Source organism: Loxodonta africana, chromosome 21 (genome assembly GCF_030014295.1).
Source record: "Loxodonta africana isolate mLoxAfr1 chromosome 21, mLoxAfr1.hap2, whole genome shotgun sequence".
Taxonomy (NCBI): Eukaryota; Metazoa; Chordata; class Mammalia; order Proboscidea; family Elephantidae; genus Loxodonta; species Loxodonta africana.
In genome coordinates this window covers 78,535,329-78,554,884 of record NC_087362.1, presented here as the reverse complement: position 1 = coordinate 78,554,884, position 19,556 = coordinate 78,535,329, and the positions used below count along the sequence as shown (strand labels likewise).

Sequence of the window (19,556 nt, the reverse complement as noted above, 5' to 3'; positions counted from 1 at the left end):
AGTTTAGAGTTAAGGTTAGGTTTAGAGTTAGGGTTAGGGTAAGTGTTCGGGTTAAGTTATGTTTAGCTTTAGGGGTAGGTTCAGGTTAAAGACAGGCTTAGGTTAAGTGTTGGTGTTAGGTTTAGATGTTAGGGTGAGGGTTAGTGCTAGGTTTCCATTTCAGCTGAGTGTGTAGGGTCAGTTTTAGGGTTAGAGTTGGAGTTAGGGTCAGGGTTAGGGTTAAGTTTAGGGTTAGGGTTAGGTTTATGGTTAGGAATAGGGTTAGGGTTAGGGTTGGGGAGATTGAGTGTTCTGTTTAGTTTTAGGGTTAGGGTGAAGTTTATGTTAAGCGTGACGGTTATGGTTAGTGGTTAGGGTTCAGGTTAGGGTCAGCATCAGGGCTAGGTATAGGTTTAGGGTTAGGGTTAGGTTTAGTGTTAGTGTTAGTTTTGCTTAGGTTTAGGCTTTGAATGAAGTAGGGTAGGTTTAGGGTTATGGTTAGGGTTAGGGTTTGGATGAAGTTTAGGATATGGTAAGGGTTAGTGTTACGGTTAGGTTTAGGGTTCAGGTTAGTGTTAGGGGTTAGTTAAGGGTTAGGGTTAGGGTTAGGTTTAGTGTTAGTGTGATGTTTAGGTTAAGGGTGAAGGTTCGGATAAAGTTTACGATTAGGGTTAGGATTATAGTTAGTGTTAGAGGCCAGGTTTAGGGTGTTAGGGTTAGGTTTGTGGTAGGGTAGGGTTAAGTTTAGGATTCGGGTTAGAGTCAGGGATAGCTTTAGGTTAAAGAATTTTTTTTTTTTTTTTAGGTTTAGGGTTGGGGATACGGTTCGGGGTTAGGGTGAGGGTTAGGTTTACAGTTAAGGTGAGGGTTTAGGGTAATTGTTATGCTTAGTGTTAGGGTTACAGTTAGGGGAAGTTTCAGTTAATAGTGAGGGTTACTGCTAAGTTTAGAGTTAGGGTAAGTTTAGTGTTAGGGTTAGGGTTAAGGTCGGGGTCAGGTTAGGGTTAAGGCTAGGTTTACGGTAAAGGGTAGGGCTAGGTTGGGGTTAGGGTTAGGTTTAGAGTTAGAGTTAGTGCTAGGGTTTACTGTTAGGGTTAGGGTCAGGTTTAGAGTTATTGTTAGGGTTAGGGCTAGGGTTAGGGTAGAGTTAAGGTTAAGGTTAAGTTTAGGGTTAGGGTAAGGGTTAGGTTTAGGTCAGGGTGAGGTTTAGGATGAAGGATAGGGTTAAAGTTAGGGAAAGGGTTAGGGGTTCATGTGAGGGTTAGTGTTAGGTTTACATTAAGCTGATGTTTTAGGGTGTTACTGTTAGTGTTAGTTTTAGAGTTAGGGTTACGGTTAGGGTTAGGTTTAGGGTTAGGGCTAGAGTTAGGGGATAGTTAAGCGTGAGGTTTAGTATTAGGGTTACGGTTATGGTTAGGCTTAGGTTTAGGGTGAAGTTTATGTTAAGGATGAGGGTTAGGGTTAGGTGTTTGGGTTAAGGTTAGGGTTAGGTTTAGAGTTAGACTTAGTGTTAGGTTTAGGGTTAGTTGTTTGGGTCAATGTTAGGGTCAGGTTTAGGGGTAGGGTTCGTTTTAGGGTTAGGGCTATGGCTAGGGTGAAGTTTAAGTTCAGGGTGAGTGTTGAGCTTAGGGTTAGCGTTAGCGGTTAGGGTTAGGGTTAAGGTTAGGATCAAGTTGAGGGTTAAGGTTAGGTTTAGAGTTAGGATTAGGGTTAGTGTTAGGGTTAAGTCATGGTTAGGTTTAGGGCTAGGTTAAAGTTAGAGATAGGGTTAGGTTAAGGGTTGGGGTTAGGTTTAGATGTTAGTGTGAGGGTTAGTGCTAGGTTTCCATTTAAGCTGAGTGTGTAGGGTAAGTTTTAGGGTTAGGATTAGGGTTAGAGTTAGAGTTAGGTTCAGGGTTAAGGTTAAGTTTAGGGTTAGGGTTAGGTTTATGGTTGGGGTCAGGGTTGGGGGAGATTTAGTGTTATCTTTTGTTTTTAGGGTTAGGGTTAGGGTGAAGTTTATTTAAGCGAGACGTTAGGGTTAGGGGTTAGGTTTCAGGTTAGGGTCAGGGTTAAGTTTAGGGTTAGCTTTTTTTTTTTAGGTTTAGGTTTAGGATTAGGATTAGGTTTAGTGTTAGTTTTGCTTAGGGTTAGGGTTTGAATGAAGTTAGGGTAGGTTTAGGGTTATGGTTAGGGTGAAATTTTGGTTAAGGGTGAGGGTTCGGCTTAGGGTTAGGGTTAGGGGTTAGTGTTTCAGTTAGGTTTAGGGTAGAGTTATAATTAGGGTTAAGTTTAGGGTTAGGGTAAGAGTTAGAGTTATGTTTACAGTTAAGGTGAGGGTTTTGGGTAAGTGTTACGCTTAGGGTTAGGGTTAGGTTTAGGGTTAGGGTTAGTGTTAGGGTTAGGTTTAATTTTATTGTAGGCTTAAAGTTAGGGCTAAGGTTAGGTTGGGGTTAGGGTCAGGGTTAGGATTAGAATTAGCTTCAGGGTGAGGGTTAGGGTCAGAGTTATTTTAAGGGTTAGGTTTAGGGTTACAGGTGGGACAAGGTTAAGGTTAGGGTGAGGTTTAGGGGTAGGGTTAGGGTTAAAGTTAGGGTTAGCTTTAGGTTAGGGATAGGGTGAAGTTTAAGACAGGGAGACGGTTAGGGTCAGGGTTATGGCTGAGGTTTGGGTTTGTTTTCAGGTTAGTGTTAAGGTTATGTTTAGGGTTAGGGTTAAGTTTAGGGGTTGTGTTTAGTTTTAGGGTTAGTGTTAGATTTTAGGTTAGGGTTAAGTTTAGTGTTACGGTTAGGGTTAGGGTTATGGTTGTGTTAGGCGTTGTGGTTGGGGTGAGGGTTAGGTTTAGGGTTAGGGTTGGGTAGGGTTAGGATTATGGTTATGGTAAGGTGTTAGGGGTTAGAGCTGTAGTTTAGGGTTAGGGTTTGGGGGAGGGTTGCGGTTAGGCATTGTGGTTCTGGTCATGGATAGGTTTGGTTTAGGGTTAGGGTTAGGTTCATGATTCGGTTTCGGGTTAGTGTTAGAGTTAGGGTTAAGGTTTGGGTTAGGCTTTGGTGTTGCGGTTAGGGTTTGGGTTAGGGTTAGGGTTATCGTTAGGGCTCAGAGGTTTCAGGTTAGGGTTAGTGATAGCATTAGGTTTAGGTTTTGTGGGATACGGTTAGGGGTTAGGGTGAGGGTTATGGTTAGTTTTACACTTAAGGTGAGTGTTCAGGGTAAGTGTTGCGATTAGGGTTAGAGTTAGAGTCAGGGTTAGGGTTAGGTGTATGCTAAGATTTAGGTTGAGGTCCAAGTTGAGGTTTAGAGTTAGTGTTCTATTTAGGGTCAAGGTTAGAGTTAGGGTTAGGGTTAGGATTAGGTCTAGGGTTAGGATTAGGATTAAGTTTACGGTTAGGTTCGGGACTATTGTAAGTGTTCAGTCTAGGCTTACAGATGGACTAGCATTATTGGTAGAATTAGGTTTAAGGTTAGAGTTTGGGTTAGGTTTAGGTTAAGGTTAGAGTTAGGGTTTGGATGAAGTTTAGGATAGGTTGCGGATCATTTTTATGGTTAGGGCTAGAGTTTGGGTTTGTGTTCAGGTTAGTGTTAAGGTTAGGTTTAGGGTTCAGTTTAGGGTTATGGTAGAGTTAAGGTTAGGGTTAAGTTTAGGGTTAGAGTAAAGGTTAGGTTTAGGTCAGCGTTAGGGCTAGGATGAGGGATAGGGTTAGGATTAGGGAGAGGGTTAGGGGTTCGTGTGAAGGTTAGTGTTAGGTTTACAGTTAAGCTGATGTTTTAGGGTGTTACAGTTAGGTTTAGGGTTAGTGTTAGTGTTAGGCTAGAGTTAAGGGATAGTTTAGGGTTAGGTTTAGTTTTAGGGTTAAGGTCAGGCTTAGGTTTAGGGTGAAGTTTAGGTTAAGGATGAGGGTTAGGGTTAGGTATTTGGGTTAAGGTTAGGGTTAGGCTTAGTGTTAGGATTAGGTGTTTGGGTGATTGGTAGGGTGAGGTTTAGGGTTAGGGTTAGGGTTAGTGTTCGGTTTAGTGTTAGGGTTAGGTTGAAGTTTAAGTTAAGAGTGAGGGTTCAGCTTATGGTTAGCATTTGGGGTTGCAGTTAATGTTGGATTAAGTTTAGAGTTAAGATTAGGTTTAGAGTTAGGGTTAGGGTAAGTGTTCGGGTTATGTTTAGCTTTAGAGGTAGGTTCAGGTTAAAGACAGGCTTAGGTTAAGGGTTGGTGTTAGATTTAGATGTTAGGGTGAGGGTTAGTGCTAGGTTTCCATTTCAGCTGAGTGTGTAGGGTCAGTTTTAGGGTTAGAGTTGGAGTTAGGGTCAGGGTTAGGGTTAAGTTTAGGGTTAGGGTTAGGTTTATGGTTAGGAATAGGGTTAGGGTTAGGGTTGGGGGAGATTTAGTGTTCTGTTTAGTTTTAGGGTTAGGGTTAGGGTGAAGTTTATGTTAAGCGTGAAGGTTAGGGTTAGTGGTTAGGGTTCAGGTTAGGGTCAGGATCAGGGCTAGGTATAGGTTTAGGGTTAGGGTTAGGTTTAGTGTTAGTGTTAGTTTTGCTTAGGTTTAGGCTTTGAATGAAGTAGGGTAGGTTTAGGGTTATGGTTAGGGTTAGGGTTTGGATGACGTTTAGGATATGGTAAGGGTTAGTGTTACGGTTAGGTTTAGGGTTCAGGTTAGTGTTAGGGGTTAGTTAAGGGTTAGGGTTAGGGTTAGGTTTAGTGTTAGTGTGATGTTTAGGTTAAGGGTGAAGGTTCGGATAAAGTTTACGATTAGGGTTAGGATTATAGTTAGTGTTAGAGGCCAGGTTTAGGGTGTTAGGGTTAGGTTTGTGGTAGGGTAGGGTTAAGTTTAGGATTCGGGTTAGAGTCAGGGATAGCTTTAGGTTAAAGAATTTTTTTTTTTTTTTTTTTAGGTTTAGGGTTGGGGATACGGTTCGGGGTTAGGGTGAGGGTTAGGTTTACAGTTAAGGTGAGGGTTTAGGGTAATTGTTATGCTTAGTGTTAGGGTTAGGGTTAGGGGAAGTTTCAGTTAATAGTGAGGGTTACTGCTAAGTTTAGAGTTACGGTAAGTTTAGTGTTAGGGTTAGGGTTAAGGTCGGAGTCAGGTTAGGGTTAAGGCTAGGTTTACGGTAAAGGGTAGGGCTAGGTTGGGGTTAGGGTTAGGTTTAGAGTTAGAGTTAGTGCTAGGGTTTACTGTTAGGGTTAGGGTCAGGTTTAGAGTTATTGTTAGGGTTAGGGCTAGGGTTAGGGTAGAGTTAAGGTTAAGGTTAAGTTTAGGGTTAGGGTAAGGGTTAGGTTTAGGTCAGGGTGAGGTTTAGGATGAAGGATAGGGTTAAAGTTAGGGAAAGGGTTAGGGGTTCATGTGAGGGTTAGTGTTAGGTTTACATTAAGCTGATGTTTTAGGGTGTTACTGTTAGTGTTAGTTTTAGAGTTAGGGTTACGGTTAGGGTTAGGTTTAGGGTTAGGGCTCGAGTTAGGGGATAGTTAAGCGTGAGGTTTAGTATTAGGGTTACGGTTACAGTTAGGCTTAGGTTTAGGGTGAAGTTTATGTTAAGGATGAGGGTTAGGGTTAGGTGTTTGGGTTAAGGTTAGGGTTAGGTTTAGGGTTAGACTTAGTGTTAGGTTTAGGGTTAGTTGTTTGGGTCAATGTTAGGGTCGGGTTTAGGGGTAGGGTTCGGTTTAGGGTTAGGGCTATGGCTAGGGTGAAGTTTAAGTTCAGGGTGAGGGTTGAGCTTAGGGTTAGCATTAGCGGTTAGGGTTAGGGTTAAGGTTAGGATCAAGTTGAGGGTTAAGGTTAGGTTTAGAGTTAGGATTAGGGTTAGTGTTAGGGTTAAGTCATGGTTAGGTTTAGGGCTAGGTTAAGGTTAGAGATAGGGTTAGGTTAAGGGTTGGGGTTAGGTTTAGATGTTAGTGTGAGGGTTAGTGCTAGGTTTCCATTTAAGCTGAGTGTGTAGGGTAAGTTTTAGGGTTAGGATTAGGGTTAGAGTTAGAGTTAGGTTCAGGGTTAAGGTTAAGTTTAGGGTTAGGGTTAGGTTTATGGTTGGGGTCAGGGTTGGGGGAGATTTAGTGTTATCTTTTGTTTTTAGGGTTAGGGTTAGGGTGAAGTTTATTTAAGCGAGACGTTAGGGTTAGGGGTTAGGTTTCAGGTTAGGGTCAGGGTTAAGTTTAGGGTTAGCTTTTTTTTTTTAGGTTTAGGTTTAGGATTAGGATTAGGTTTAGTGTTAGTTTTGCTTAGGGTTAGGGTTTGAATGAAGTTAGGGTAGGTTTAGGGTTATGGTTAGGGTGAAATTTTGGTTAAGGGTGAGGGTTCGGCTTAGGGTTAGGGTTAGGGGTTAGTGTTTCAGTTAGGTTTAGGGTAGAGTTATAATTAGGGTTAAGTTTAGGGTTAGGGTAAGAGTTAGAGTTATGTTTACAGTTAAGGTGAGGGTTTTGGGTAAGTGTTACGCTTAGGGTTAGGGTTAGGTTTAGGGTTAGGGTTAGTGTTAGGGTTAGGTTTAATTTTATTGTAGGCTTAAAGTTAGGGCTAAGGTTAGGTTGGGGTTAGGGTCAGGGTTAGGATTAGAATTAGCTTCAGGGTGAGGGTTAGGGTCAGAGTTATTTTAAGGGTTAGGTTTAGGGTTACAGGTGGGACAAGGTTAAGGTTAGGGTGAGGTTTAGGGGTAGGGTTAGGGTTAAAGTTAAGGTTAGCTTTAGGTTAGGGATAGGGTGAAGTTTAAGACAGGGTGACGGTTAGGGTTAGGGTTATGGCTAAGGTTTGAGTTTGTTTTCAGGTTAGTGTTAAGGTTATGTTTAGGGTTAGGGTTAAGTTTAGGGGTTGTGTTTAGTTTTAGGGTTAGTGTTAGATTTCAGGTTAGGGTTTAGTGTTACGGTTAGGGTTAGGGTTATGGTTGTGTTAGGCGTTGTGGTTGGGGTGAGGGTTAGGTTTAGGGTTAGGGTTGGGTAGGGTTAGGATTATGGTTATGGTAAGGTGTTAGGGGTTAGAGCTGTAGTTTAGGGTTAGGGTTTGGGGGAGGGTTGCGGTTAGGCATTGTGGTTCTGGTCATGGATAGGTTTGGTTTAGGGTTAGGGTTAGGTTTATGATTAGGTTTCGGGTTAGTGTTAGAGTTAGGGTTAAGTTTTGGGTTAGGCTTTGGTGTTGCGGTTAGGGTTTGGGTTAGGGTTAGGGTTTATCGTTAGGGCTCAGAGGTTTCAGGTTAGGGTTAGTGATAGCATTAGGTTTAGGTTTTGTGGGATACGGTTAGGGGTTAGGGTGAGGGTTATGGTTAGTTTTACACTTAAGGTGAGTGTTCAGGGTAAGTGTTGTGATTAGGGTTAGAGTTAGAGTTAGGGTTAGGGTTAGGTGTATGCTAAGATTTAGGTTGAGGTCCAAGTTGAGGTTTAGAGTTAGTGTTCTATTTAGGGTCAAGGTTAGAGTTAGGGTTGGGGTTAGGATTAGGTCTAGGGTTAGGATTAGAATTAATTTTACGGTTAGGTTCAGGACTACTGTAAGTGTTCAGTCTAGGCTTACAGATGGACTAGCATTATTGGTAGAATTAGGTTTAAGGTTAGAGTTTGGGTTAGGTTTAGGTTAAGGTTAGAGTTAGGGTTTGGATGAGGTTTAGGATAGGTTGTGGGTTATTTTTATGGTTAGGGCTAGAGTTTGGGTTTGTGTTCAGGTTAGTGTTAAGGTTAGGTTTAGGGTTCGGATTAGGGTTAGGGGTTATGTTTAGGGTTAGCGTTAGGTTAGGTTTAGGGTGAGTGTGAAGTTTAGGTTAAGGGTGAGGGTTATGATAAGGGATAGGATTATAGATGGTGTTAGACGTTAGATTTAGGCTGTTAGGGTTAGTTTTATGGTTAGGGTAGGGTTAAGTTTAGGGTTAACATTAGGGTTAGGGTTAGATTAGGGTTACTGTTTGTATTAGGGTTAGGGATAAAGTTTGGCATAGCGTTAGGTTTAGGGTTGGGGATACGGTTAACGGTTAGGGTGAGGGTTAGGCTTACGTTTACAGTTAAGGTGAGGGTTTAGGGTAATTGTTATGGTTAGGGCTAGAGTTAGAGTTAGGCTTAGGGTTAGGGTGAAGTTTCAGTTAATAGTCAGGGATAGGGTAAATATTAGAGTAGGGTTAAGGTTAGTGTTAGGGTTAGGTATAGGGTTAGGGTTCGGGTAGGGGTAAGGCTAGGTTTAAGGCTAGGTTTATGGTAAAGGGTAGGGCTAGGTTAGGGTTAGGTTTAGAGTTAGAGTTAGTGCTAGGGATTAGGGGTAGGGTTAGGGTCAGGTTTAGAGTTCTTGTTAGGGTTAGGGTTATGGTAGAGTTAAGGTTAGGGTTAGAGTAAAGGTTAGGTTTAGGTCAGGGTTAGGGCTAGGATGAGGGATGGGCTTAGGGTTAGGAAATGGGTTAGGGGTTCGTGTGAGGGTTCGTGTTAGGTTTACAGTTAAGCTGAAGTTTTAGGGCGTTACGGTTAGTGTTAGGGTTAGAGTTCGTTTTAGGCTTAGGCTAGAGTTGGTATAGTTTAGGGTTAGGTTTAGTTTTAGGGTTAGGGTCAGGCTTAGGTTTAAGGTGAAGTTTATGTTAAGGATGAGGGTTAGGGTTAGGGTTAGCGTTAGGTGTTTGGGTTAAGGTTAGTGTTAGGGTTAGGGTTAGGTTTAGTGTTAGGGTTAGGTGTTCGGGTGAATGGTAGGGTCAGGTTTAGGGTTAGGGTTAGTGTTTGGTTTAGTGTTAGGGTTAGGTTGAAGTTTAAGTGAAGGGTGAGCATTGAGGTAGGGTTAGCGTTAGGGGTTAGGCTTAGGGTTAAGGTTAGGATTAAGTTTAGGGTTAAGGTTAGGTTTAGAGTTAGGGTTAGGGTAAGTGTTCGGGTTAAGTCATGTTTAGGTTTAGGGGTAAGTTCAGGTTAAAGACAGGGTTAGCTTAAGGGTTGGTGTGAGGTTTAGATGTTAGGGTGAGGGTTAATGCTAGGTTTCCATTTAAGCTGAGTGTGTAGGGTCAGTTTTAGGGTTAGAGTTGGAGTTAGAGTCAGGGTTAGGGTTTAGTTTAGGGTTAGGGTTAGGTTTATGGTTAGGAATAGGGTTAGGGTCAGGGTTGGGGGAGATTTAGGTTTATGTTTAGTTTTAGGGTTAGGGTTAGGGTGAAGTTTACGTTAAGTGTGACGGTTAGGGTTAGTGGTTAGGGTTCAGGTTATGATCAGGGTTAGGGTTAGGTTTAGGTTTAGGGTTAGGTTTAGGTTTAGTGTTAGTGTTAGTTTTGCTTAGGTTTAGGCTTTGAATGAGGTAGGGTAGGTTTAGGGTTATGGTTAGGGTTAGGGTTTGGATGACGTTTAGGATATGGTAAGGGTTAGTGTTACGGTTAGGTTTAGGGTTCAGGTTAGTGTTAGGGGTTAGTTAACGGTTAGGGTTAGGTTTAGGTTTAGTGTTAGTGTGATGTTTAGGTTAAGGGTGAAGGTTCGGATAAAGTTTACGATTAGTGTTAGGATTATAGTTAGTGTTAGAGGCTAGGTTTAGGGTGTTAGGGCTAGATTTATGGTAGGGTAGGGTTAAGTTTAGGGTTAGGGTTAGGGTTAGGCATAGCTTTAGGTTTAGGGTTGGGGATTCAGGTCGGGGTTAGGGTGAGGGTTAGGTTTACAGTTAAGGTGAGGGTTTAGGGTAATTGTTATGCTTAGTGTTAGAGTTAGGGTTACGGTTAGGGGAAGTTTCAGTTAATAGTGAGGGTTACTGCTAAGTTTAGAGTTAGGGTAAGGTTAGTGTTAGGGTTAGGGTTAGGGTCGGGCACAGGTTAGGGTTAAGGCTAGGATTACGGTAAAGGGTAGGGCTAGGTTGGGGTTAGGGTTAGGTTTACAGTTAGAGTTAGTGCTAGGGTTTACTGTTAGGGTTAGGGTCAGGTTTAGAGTTATTGTTAGGGTTAGGTTTAGGGTAGAGTGAAGGTTAAGGTTAAGTTTAGGGTTAGAGTAAGGGTTAGGTTTAGGTCAAGGTTAGGGATAGGGTTAGGATTAGGGAAAGGGTTAGGGGTTCGTGTGAGGGTTAGTGTTAGGTTTACAGTTAAGCTGATGTTTTAGGGTGTTACGGTTAGGTTTAGGGTTAGAGTTAGGGTTAGGCTAGAGTTAGGGGATAGTTTAGGGTTGGGTTTAGTTTTAGGGTTAGGGTCAGACTTAAGTTTAGGTGAAGTTTAGGTTAAGGATGAGGGTTAAGGTTAGGGTTAGGGTTAGGCTTAGTGTTAGTGTTAGGTGTTTGGGTGAATGGAAGGATCAGGTTTAGGGTTAGGGTTAGTGTTCAGTTTAGGGTTAGGGTTAGGGTGAAGTTTAAGTGAAGGGTGAGTGTTGAGCTTAGGGTTAGCGTTCGGGGTTAGGGTTAGGGTTAGGGTTAAGGTTAGGATTAAGTTTAGGGTTAAGGTTAGGATTAAGTTTAGGGTTAAGGTTAGGTTTAGAGTTAGGGTTAGGGTAATTGTTCGGGTTCAGTCATGTTTAGGTTTAGGGGTAGGTTCAGGTTAAAGACAGAGTTTGTTTAAGGGTTGGTGTTAGGTTTAGATGTTGGGGTGAGGGTTAGTGCTATGTTTCCATTTAAGTTGAGTGTGTAGGGTCAGTTTTAGGGTTAGAGTTGGAGTTAGGGTCAGGGTTAGGGTTAAGTTTAGGGTTAGGGTTAGGTTTATGGTTAGGAATAGGGTTAGGGTTAGGGTTGGGGTGATTTAGTGTTATGTTTAGTTTTAGGGTTAGGATGAAGTTTATGTTAAACGTGACGGTTATGGGTAGTGGTTAGGGTTCAGTTTAGTGTCAGGATTAGGGTTAGGTTTAGGGTTAGGGTTAGGTTTAGTGTTAGTGTTAGTTTTGCCTAGGTTTCGACTTTGAATGAAGTAGGGTAGGTTTAGGGTTATGGTTAGGGTGAAATTTTGTTTAAGGGTGAGGGTTCAGTTTAGGGTTAGGGTTAGAGTTAGGGTTAGTGGTTAGGGTTAGGCTTAGGGTTAAGGTTAGTTTTAGGCTAAGGATTAGGGTCAGAGTTAGGGTTAGAGTTTAGTGTTTTGGTTAGGTTTAGGGTAGGGTTATAATTAGGGTGAAGTTTAGGGTTAGGCTAAGAGTTAGAGTTACGTTTACAGTTAAGGTGAGGGTTTTGCGTAAGTGTTACAGTTAGGGTTAGGGTTAGGGTTAGGGCTGGGTTAGGGTTAGAGTTAGGTTTAGGGGTTAGGGTTAGGTTTAAGTTTATGGTAGGCTTAAAATTAGGGTTAAGGTTAGGTTAGGGTAAGGGTCAGGGTTATAATTAAAATTAGGTTTAGGGCGAGGGTTTGGGTCAGAGTTATTGTAAGGGTTAGGTTTAGGGTTACAGGTGTGCTAAGGTTAAGGTTAGGGTTAGGTTTATGGGTAGGGTTAGGGTTAAAGTCAGGGTTAGGTTTAGTGTTGGGGATATGGTTAAGGGCTAGGGTGACCGTTAGGGTTAGGTTTACAGTTAAGGTGAGGGTTTAGGTTAATTGTTATGGTTAGGGTTAGAGTTAGAGTTAGGGTTACGGTTAGGATGAAGTTTCAGTTAATTGTGAGGGGTAGGGTTAAGGTTAGAGTTAGGGTTAAGGTCAGTGTTACGGTTAGTTTAAGTTTAGTGTTAGGGTAGGGTTAAGGCTAGGTTTAAGGTAAAGCTCAGAGTTAGGGTTAGAGTTAGAGTTAGTGCTAGGGTTTAGGGTTAGGGTTAGGGTCAGGTTTAGATTTATTGCTAAGTTTAGGTTTAGGGTTAGGGTAGAGTTACGGTTAGGGTTAAGTTTAGGATTAGGGTAAGGGTTAGGTTTAGGTCAGGGTTAGGGTTAGTATTAGGGATAGGTTTACGGTTGTGGAAAGGGTTAGGGGTTCCTGTGAGGGTTAGTGTTAGTTTCACAGTTAAGCTGATGTTTCACAGTATTATGGTTAGGGTTAGGGTTAGGGTTAGATTTAGGGTTAGTTCTAGGTTTCGGTTTAGGGCTAGAGTCGGGGGATAGTTTATGGTTAATTAATTTTCGGATTTGGGTTAGGTTTAGGTTTAGGGTGAAGTTTAGGTTAAGGATGTGGGTTAAGGTTAGTGTTAGGGTTAGGTGTTTGGGTTAATGTTAGGGTCAGGATTAAGGTTAGGTTTAGGGTTAGGCTTAGGGTTGAGTTCAGGGTTAGGTTTAGGGTGAAGTTTAAGTCAAGGGTGAGGATTGAACTTAGGGTTAGGGTTAAAGTTAGGATTAGGTTTAGGGTTAAGGTTAGGTTTAGGGTTAGGGTTAGTGTAAGTGTTAGTTTTAAGTCATGGTTAGGTTTAGGGCTATGTTAAGGTTAGAGATAGGGTTAGGCTAAGGGTTGGGGTTAGGTTTAGATGTTAGGGTGAAGGTTAGTAGTAGGTTTCCTATTCAGCTGAGTGTGTAGGGTTAGGTTTAGGGTTGGGGATACTTTTAAGGGGTAGGGTGAGGGTTAGGCTTCGGTTTACAGTTAAGGTGAGGGTTGAGGGTGATTGTTATGGTTAGGGTTAGAGTTAGAGGTAGGCTTAGGGTTAGGGTGAAGTTTCAGTTAATAGTCAGGGAGAGGGTAAATATTAGAGTAGGGTTCAGATTAGTGTTAGGGTTAGCTATAGGGTTAGGGTTCGGGTAGGGGTAAGGCTAGGTTTAAGGCTAGGTTTACAGTAAAGGGTAGGGCTAGGTTAGGGTTAGTTTTAAAGTTAGAGTTAGTGCTAGGGTTTAGGGCTAGGGTTAGGGTCAGGTTTAGAGTTCTTGTTAGGGTTAGGGTTATGGTAGAGTTAAGGTTAGGGTTAGAGTAAAGGTTAGGTTTAGGTCAGGGTTAGTGCTAGGATGAGGGATAGGCTTAGGGTTAGGGAAAGGGTTAGGGGTTTGTATGAGAGTTAGTGTTAGGTTTACAGTTAAGCTGATGTTTTAGGGTGTTACGGTTAGGGTTAGAGTTAGAGTTAGTTTTAGGCTTAGGCTAGAGTTAGGGTAGAGTTTAGGGTTAGGTTTAGTTTTAGGGTTAGGGTCAGGCTGAGGTTTAGGGTGAAGTTTAGGTTAAGGATGAGGAGGGTTAGGGTTAGGTGTTTGGGTTAAGGTTAGTGTTAGGGTTAGGGTTAGGCTTAGTGTTAGGGTTAGGTGTTTGGGTGAATGGTAGGATCAGGTTTAGGGTTAGGGTTAGTGTTCGTTTTAGGGTTAGGGTTAGGGTGAAGTTTAAGTGAAGGGTGAGGGTTGAGCTTAGGGTTAGCTTTCGGGGTTAGGGTTAGGGTTAAGGTTAGGATTAAGTTTAGGTTTAAGGTTAGGTTTAGTGTTAGGGTTAGGGTAATTGTTCGGGTTAAGTCATGTTTAGGTTTAGGGGTAGGTTCAGGTTAAAGACAGGGTTAGGTTAAGGGTTGGTGTTAGGTTTAGATGTTAGGGTGAGGGTTAGTGCTAGGTTTCCATTTAAGCTGAGTGTGTAGGGTCAGTTTTAGGGTTAGAGTTGGAGTTAGGGTCAGGGTTAGGGTTAAGTTTAGGGTTAGGGTTAGGTTTATGGTTAGGAATAGGGTTAGGGTCAGGTTTGGGGGAGATTTAGTGTTATGTTTAGTTTTAGGTTTCGGATGAAGTTTATGTAAAACTTGATGGTTATGGTTAGTGGTTAGGGTTCAGTTTAGGGTCAGGATTAGGGTTAGGTTTAGGGTTAGGGTTAGGTTTAGTGTTAGTGTTAGTTTTGCTTAGGTTTATCGTTTGAATGAAGTAGGGTAGGTTTAGGGATATGGTTAGGGTTTGGGTTTGGATGAAGTTTAGGATATGGTAAGGGTTAGTGTTACAGTTAGGTTTAGGGTTCAGGTTAGTATTAGGGGTTAGTTAAGGGTTAGGGTTAGGTTTATGTTTAGTGTTAGTGTGATGTTTAGTTTAAGGGTGAAGGTTCGGATAAAGTTTACGATTAGTGTTAGGATTATAGTTAGTGTTAGAGGCTAGGTTTAGGGTGTTAGGGTTAGGTTTATGGTAGTGTAGGCTTAAGTTTAGGGTTAGGGTTAGGGTTAGGGATAGCTTTAGGTTTAGGGTTGGGGGATACGGTTCGGGGTTAGGGTGTGGGTTGGGGTTAGGGTGAGGGTTAGGTTTACAGTTAAGGTGAGGGTTTAGGGTAATTGTTATGCTTAGTGTTAGAGTTAGGGTTAGGGTTAGGGGAAGTTTCAGTTAATAGTGAGGGCTAGGGCTAAGTTTAGAGTTAGTATAAGGTTAGTGTTAGGGTTAGGGTTAGATTCGGGGTCAGGTTAGGGTTAAGGCTAGGTTTATGGTAAAGAGTAGGGCTAGGTTGGGGTTAGGGTTAGGTTTAGAGTTAGAATTAGTGCTAGGGTTTACTGTTAGGGTTAGGGTCAGGTTTAGAGTGATTGTTAGGGTTAGGGTAGAGTTAATTTTAAAGTTATGTTTAGGGTTAGGGTAAGGGTTAGATTTAGGTCAGGGTTAGAGTTAGGATGAAGGATAGGGTTAAAGTTAGGGAAAAGGTTAGGGGTTCATGTGAGGGTTAGTTTTAGGTTTACATTTAGCTGATGTTTTAGGGTGTTAGTGTTAGTTTTAGAGTTAGGGTTACGGTTAGTGTTAGGTTTAGGGTTAGGGCTAGAGTTAGGGGATAGTTAAGCATGAGGTTTTGTTTTAGGGTTATGGGTATGGTTAGCCTTAGGTTTATCGTGAAGTTTAGGTTAAGGATGTGGGTTAGGTTAAGGTTAGGTGGTTGGGTTAAGGTTAGGGTTAGGTTGAGGGTTAGACTTAGTTGTAGGTTTAGGGTTAGTTTTTTGGGTCAATGTTAGGGTCAGGTTTAGGGTTAGGTTTAGGGTTAGGGTTTGGTTTAGGGTTAGGGCTAGGGCTAGGGTGAAGTTTAAGTTAAGGGTGAGGGTTGCGCTTAGGGTTAGCCTTAGCGGTTAGGTTTAGGGTTAAGGTTAGGATTAAGTTGAGGGTTAAGGTTAGGTTTAGAGTTAGGATTAGGGTTAGTATTAGGGTTAAGTCATGGTTAGGTTTAGGGCTAGGTTAAGGTTAGAGATAGGGTTAGGTTGAGGGTTGGGGTTAGGTTTAGATGTTAGTGTGAGGGTTAGTGCTAGGTTTCCATTTAAGCTGAGTGTGTAGGGTAAGTTTTAGGGTTAGGATTAGGGTTAGAGTTAGAGTTAGGTTCAGCGTTAGGGTTAAGTTTAGGGTTAGGGTTAGGTTTATGGTTGGGGTCAGGGTTAGGGGAAGATTTAGTGTTATGTTTCATTTTAGGGTTAGGGTTAGGGTGAAGTTGATTTAAGCAAGACGGTTAGGGTTAGGGGTTAGGTTTCAGGTTAGGGTCAGGGTTAAGTTTAGGGTTAGCTTTAAGTTTTTTTTTTTAGGTTTAGGTTTACGGTTAGGTTTAGGTTTGGTGTTAGTTTTGCTTAGGGTTAGGGTTTGAATGAAAGGGTAGGTTTAGGGTTATGGTTAGGGTGGAATTTTGGTTAAGGGTGAGGGTTCGGCTTAGGGTTAGGGTTAGAGGTTAGTGTTTCAGTTAGGTTTAGGGTAGAGTGAAAATTAGCGTTAAGTTTCGGGTTAGGGTAAGAGTTAGAGTTATGTTTACAGTTAAGGTGAGGGTTTTGGGTAAGTGTTACAGTTAGGGTTAGGGTTAGGGTTAGTGTTAAGGTTAGGTTTAAATTTATTGTAGGCTTAAAATTGGGTTTAAGTTTAGGTTAGGTTTAGGGTCAGGGTTAGGGGGACATTTAGTGTTATCTTTAGTTTAAAAAAAATTTTTTTTTTTTAGGTTCAGGGTTAGGGTTAGCGTGAAGTTTATGTTAAGCATGACGGTTAGGGGTTAGGGTTAGGGTTAGGGCTAGGGTTATGTTTAGGGTTAGTGTTAGGTTTCGTTAGGATTAGGCTTTGAATGAAGTTAGGGTAGGTTTAGGGTTACGGTTAGGGTGAAATTTTGGTTAAGGGTGAGGGTTTGGTTTAGGGTTAGGGTTAGCATTAGACTTAGGGTTAGTGCTTAGGTTTAGGTTTAGGGTTAAGGTTAGTTTTAGCCTAAGGTTTAAGGGTAGATTTAGGGTTAGGGGTTAGTGTTTCGGTTAGGTTTAGGGTAGGGTTATAATTAGGGTTAAGTTCAGGGTTAGGGTAAGAGTTAGAGGTACATTTACAGTTAAGGCGAATTTTTCGGGTAAGTGTTATGGTTAGGGTTATGGTTCGTTTTAGGGCTAGGGTTCAGGTTAGAGTTAGGGTTCGGGGTTAGAGTTAGGTTTAAGAATATGGTAAGGCTAAATATAGGGTTAAGTTTAGGTTAGGGTTAGGGTCAGAGTTAGGATTAGAATTAGTTTAAGGGTGATGTTTAGGGTCAGAATTATTGTACAGGTTAGGTTTAGGGTTACAGGTGGGCCAAGGTTAAGTTAGGGTTAGGTTTAGGGGTAGGGTTTGGGTTAAAGTAAGGGATAGCTTTAGGTTAGGGTTAGGGTGAAGTTTAAGATAGGCTGAGGGTTAAGGTTAGTGTTATGGCTAAGGTTTGGGTTAGTTTTCAGGTTATTGTTAAGGTTATGTTTAGGGTTAGGGTTAAGTTTACGGGTTCTGTTTAGTTTTAGAGTTTGGGTTAGATTTTAGGTTGGGGTTAGGGTTACGGTCTGTGTTAGGTGTTGTGGTTGGGGTGAGGGTTAGGTTTAGGGTTAGGGTTGGGTAGGATTAGGATTATGGTTATGGTAAGGTGTTAGGATTTAGAGTTGTAATTTAGGGTTAGGGTTTGGGGGAGGGTTCTGGTTAGGCATTGTGGTTCTGTTCATGGTTAGGTTTGGTTTAGGGTTAGTGTTGGGTTTTTGATTAGGTTAGAGTTAGGGTGAGAGTTAGGGTTATGTTTTGGGATAGGCTTTGGTGTTGGGGTTAGGGTTTGGGTTAGGGTAGGGTTATCGTTAGGGCTTAGTTGTTCTGGTTAGGGTTAGGTTTAGGGATAGCATTAGGGTTAGGGTTGGGGGATATGGTTAGGGGTTAGGGTGAGGGTTATGTTTAGGTTTAGAATTAAAGTGAGGATTTAGGGCAACTGTTATGGTTAGGGCTAGAGTTCTAGTTAGGGTTAGGGTAGGGGTAAGTTTACGGTTAAGGCTAGGTTTACAGAAAAGTGTAGGGCTAGGTTAGGGTTAGGGTTAGGTTTAGAGTTAGTCTTAGCACTAGGGTTTAGGATTAGGTTTAGGGTGAGGGTTAGAGATATAGTTAGGTTTAGGGTTAGGGTTAGGCCTAGGGTTAGATTAGAGTTATGGTAGGTTTTAGGGTTTTGTTTAAGTTCATGGTAGGGTTAAGGTCAGGTTATGGTTAGGGTCAGGGTTAAGATTAGGATTAGGTTTAAGCTGAGGGTTAAGGCCAGATTTATTGTAAGGGTTAGGTTTAGGGTTAAAGGTGGGCCAATGTTAAGGTTAGAGTTAGGTTTAGAGGTAGGGTTAGGGTTAAAGTTAGGGTTACCTTTAGGTTAGTGATAGGGCTAATTTAAAGATAGGTTGAGGGTTACAGTTATGGTTAGGTTTAGAGTTAGAGTTAGTGCTAGGATTTAGGGTTAGGGTTAGGGTCAGTTTTAGAGTTATGGTTAGCTTTAGGGTTAGGGTTCGGGTAGAGTTAAGGTTAGGGTTAAGGGTAAGGTTAGGGTAAGGGTTAGGTTAGGTCAGGATTCTGGTTAGGATTAGTTACAGGGTTAGGGTTAGGGGTTCGGTTGAGGGTTAGTGTTAGGTTTCGGTTAAACTGATGTTTTAGGGTATTATGGTTAGGGTCAGGGTTAGAGTTAGGAATAGGGTTAGGTTTAGGGATAGGGTTAGAGTGAGGGGATAGTTTAGGGTTAGGTTTAGTTTTAGGGTTAGGCTTAGGTTTAGGTTTAGGATGAGGGTTAGTGTTAGGGATAGTGTTTGCTTAGGTGTTTGGGTTAAGGTTAGGGTCAGGTTAGGGTTAGGTTTAGGTTTAGGCTTAGGGTTAGGGTTAGTGTTATGGTTAGGGTTAGTTGTTTGGCTTAATGTTAGGGTCAGATTTAGGGTTAGGTTTAGGGTTACAGTTAAGGTTCAGTTTAGGGTAAGGGTTAGGGTGAAGTTTAAGTTAAGGGTGTGGGTTGAGCTTAGGGTTAGCGTTAGTGGATAGGGTTAATTTTAGGATTAGTTTTCGGGTTAGGGTTAGGGTAAGTGTTAACGTTAAGTCATGGTTAGGTTTAGGACTAGATTAAGGTTAGAGATAGGGTTAGGTTAAGGGTTGGAGTTAGGTTTAGATGTTAGGGTGAGGGTTGTTGCTGCGTCTCCATTTAAGCTGAGTGTGTAGGGTAACTTTTAGGGTTAGGATTAGGATTAGAGTTAGAGGTATGGTCAGGGCTACCTTAATTTTATGGTTAGGGTTAGGTTTATGGTTAGGATTAGGGTTAGGGTCAGAGTTGGGGGAGATTTAGTATTATGTTTAGCTTTAGGGTTAGGGTTAGGGGGAGACCGTGTTATGTTTAGTGTTAGGGTTAGGATTTGGGTGAAGTTTATGTTAAGCGTGATTGTTAGGGTTCCTGGTTAAGGTTCATATTAGGGTCAGGGTAATGGTTAGGTTTAGGGTTATGGTTTGGTAGGGTTAGGATTATGGTTAATGGTAAGGTGTCAGGGGTTAGAGGTGTAGTTTACGGTTAGGGTTTGGGTGAGGATTCCGGTTAGATATTGTGGTGCTGGTCAGTGTTATGTTTTGTATAGGGTTAGGATTAGGTGCTTTCACAATCTCTTAAAGCTAAGACTATGTATTTGCGCCTCTGGAAGGATAAATCCACTGGGATGAAGTTTTTCAGATGAAGCCTTGCGTTTGCAAGAGCAAATGAGGCATACATTGCAGGAAAGAGGAAGGACAAAAAGATTCTCTCCTTCTGCCTGCTTTGCTCAGAGGAGTGGATGAAGTCAGGGAGTTCTCCCTTTCACTGAGAAACATGCAGGCTGCTGTTGCCTGTGCGCTCTCTTATTTGGAAGAGAGTCTGCAGTTACACACTTTGAACTGTGGAAAGGCACCGGGGTTTCTAAGGATTACATCAGGAGCTTAGTTTCCCTGGGCCAAAATGAGCCTTCACAATAGCTTAACACTAACACTGCATACTCGTTCCACTTCCAGAATACGGCTACCGCAAGACAGTTCTCCGGAGGAAAACTTCCCTTCACTAAGGGCAGATTGGCAGAGCTCATTGCAGGAAAGCGAAACCAACTGACAGTTTTCTCATTCTAACTGCTGTCGTCTGAGGAATGGATGAAGTCAGAGTATTCTTTTTCACTGAGATACACAAAATCTGATGTTGCCTCTGAGCTCTGTTCTTGGCAAATAACTGAAACTGACGTACATTCATGTGGGGAAACACATGGCTTTGCTAGGATTTCTCTAGGCAATGTGTTTTCCCTGGGCCTCACATCAGGGCAACACTGCATAGGATTTACTCTGCCAGGACAGAGTTTACTGCTTTGTAGTTTGTGCTAGGAAACCTTGCTTTTGCAAGTGCGCATTGACCGGATTCAGGCAGAAAAGAGAATAAAAAAGGCCTTTTCTCCCTGGGTGCTTTCACAATCTCTTAAAGCTAAAACTATGTGGTTGCTCCTCTGGAAGAGATGAATGCACCGTGATGTAGTTTTTCAGAAGAAGCCTTGCATTTGCAAGAGCAAATGAGAAATTCATTGTAGGACAGAGAAAGGATAAAAAGTTTCTCTCCTTATGCTTGCTTTGCTCAGAGGACTGGATGAAGTCAGGGAATTCTCCCTTTCACTGAGACACATGTAGGCTGCTGTTGCCTGTGC

The 19,556-nt window shown here is 42.1% G+C and overlaps 1 long non-coding RNA gene across 1 annotated transcript in view; it reads left to right on the top strand.

Annotated features, from left to right (window-relative positions):
- LOC135228382 (uncharacterized) overlaps positions 1 to 19,190 on the top strand; it is a 67,219-nt gene extending 48,029 nt beyond the window's left edge. The window contains exons 2-3 of the long non-coding RNA XR_010318921.1: positions 242 to 8,232; positions 9,830 to 19,190. This is a non-coding gene — a long non-coding RNA (uncharacterized LOC135228382). The remainder of the gene's footprint in view (positions 1 to 241; positions 8,233 to 9,829) is intronic.
- The last annotated feature ends 366 nt before the right edge of the window (positions 19,191 to 19,556 follow it).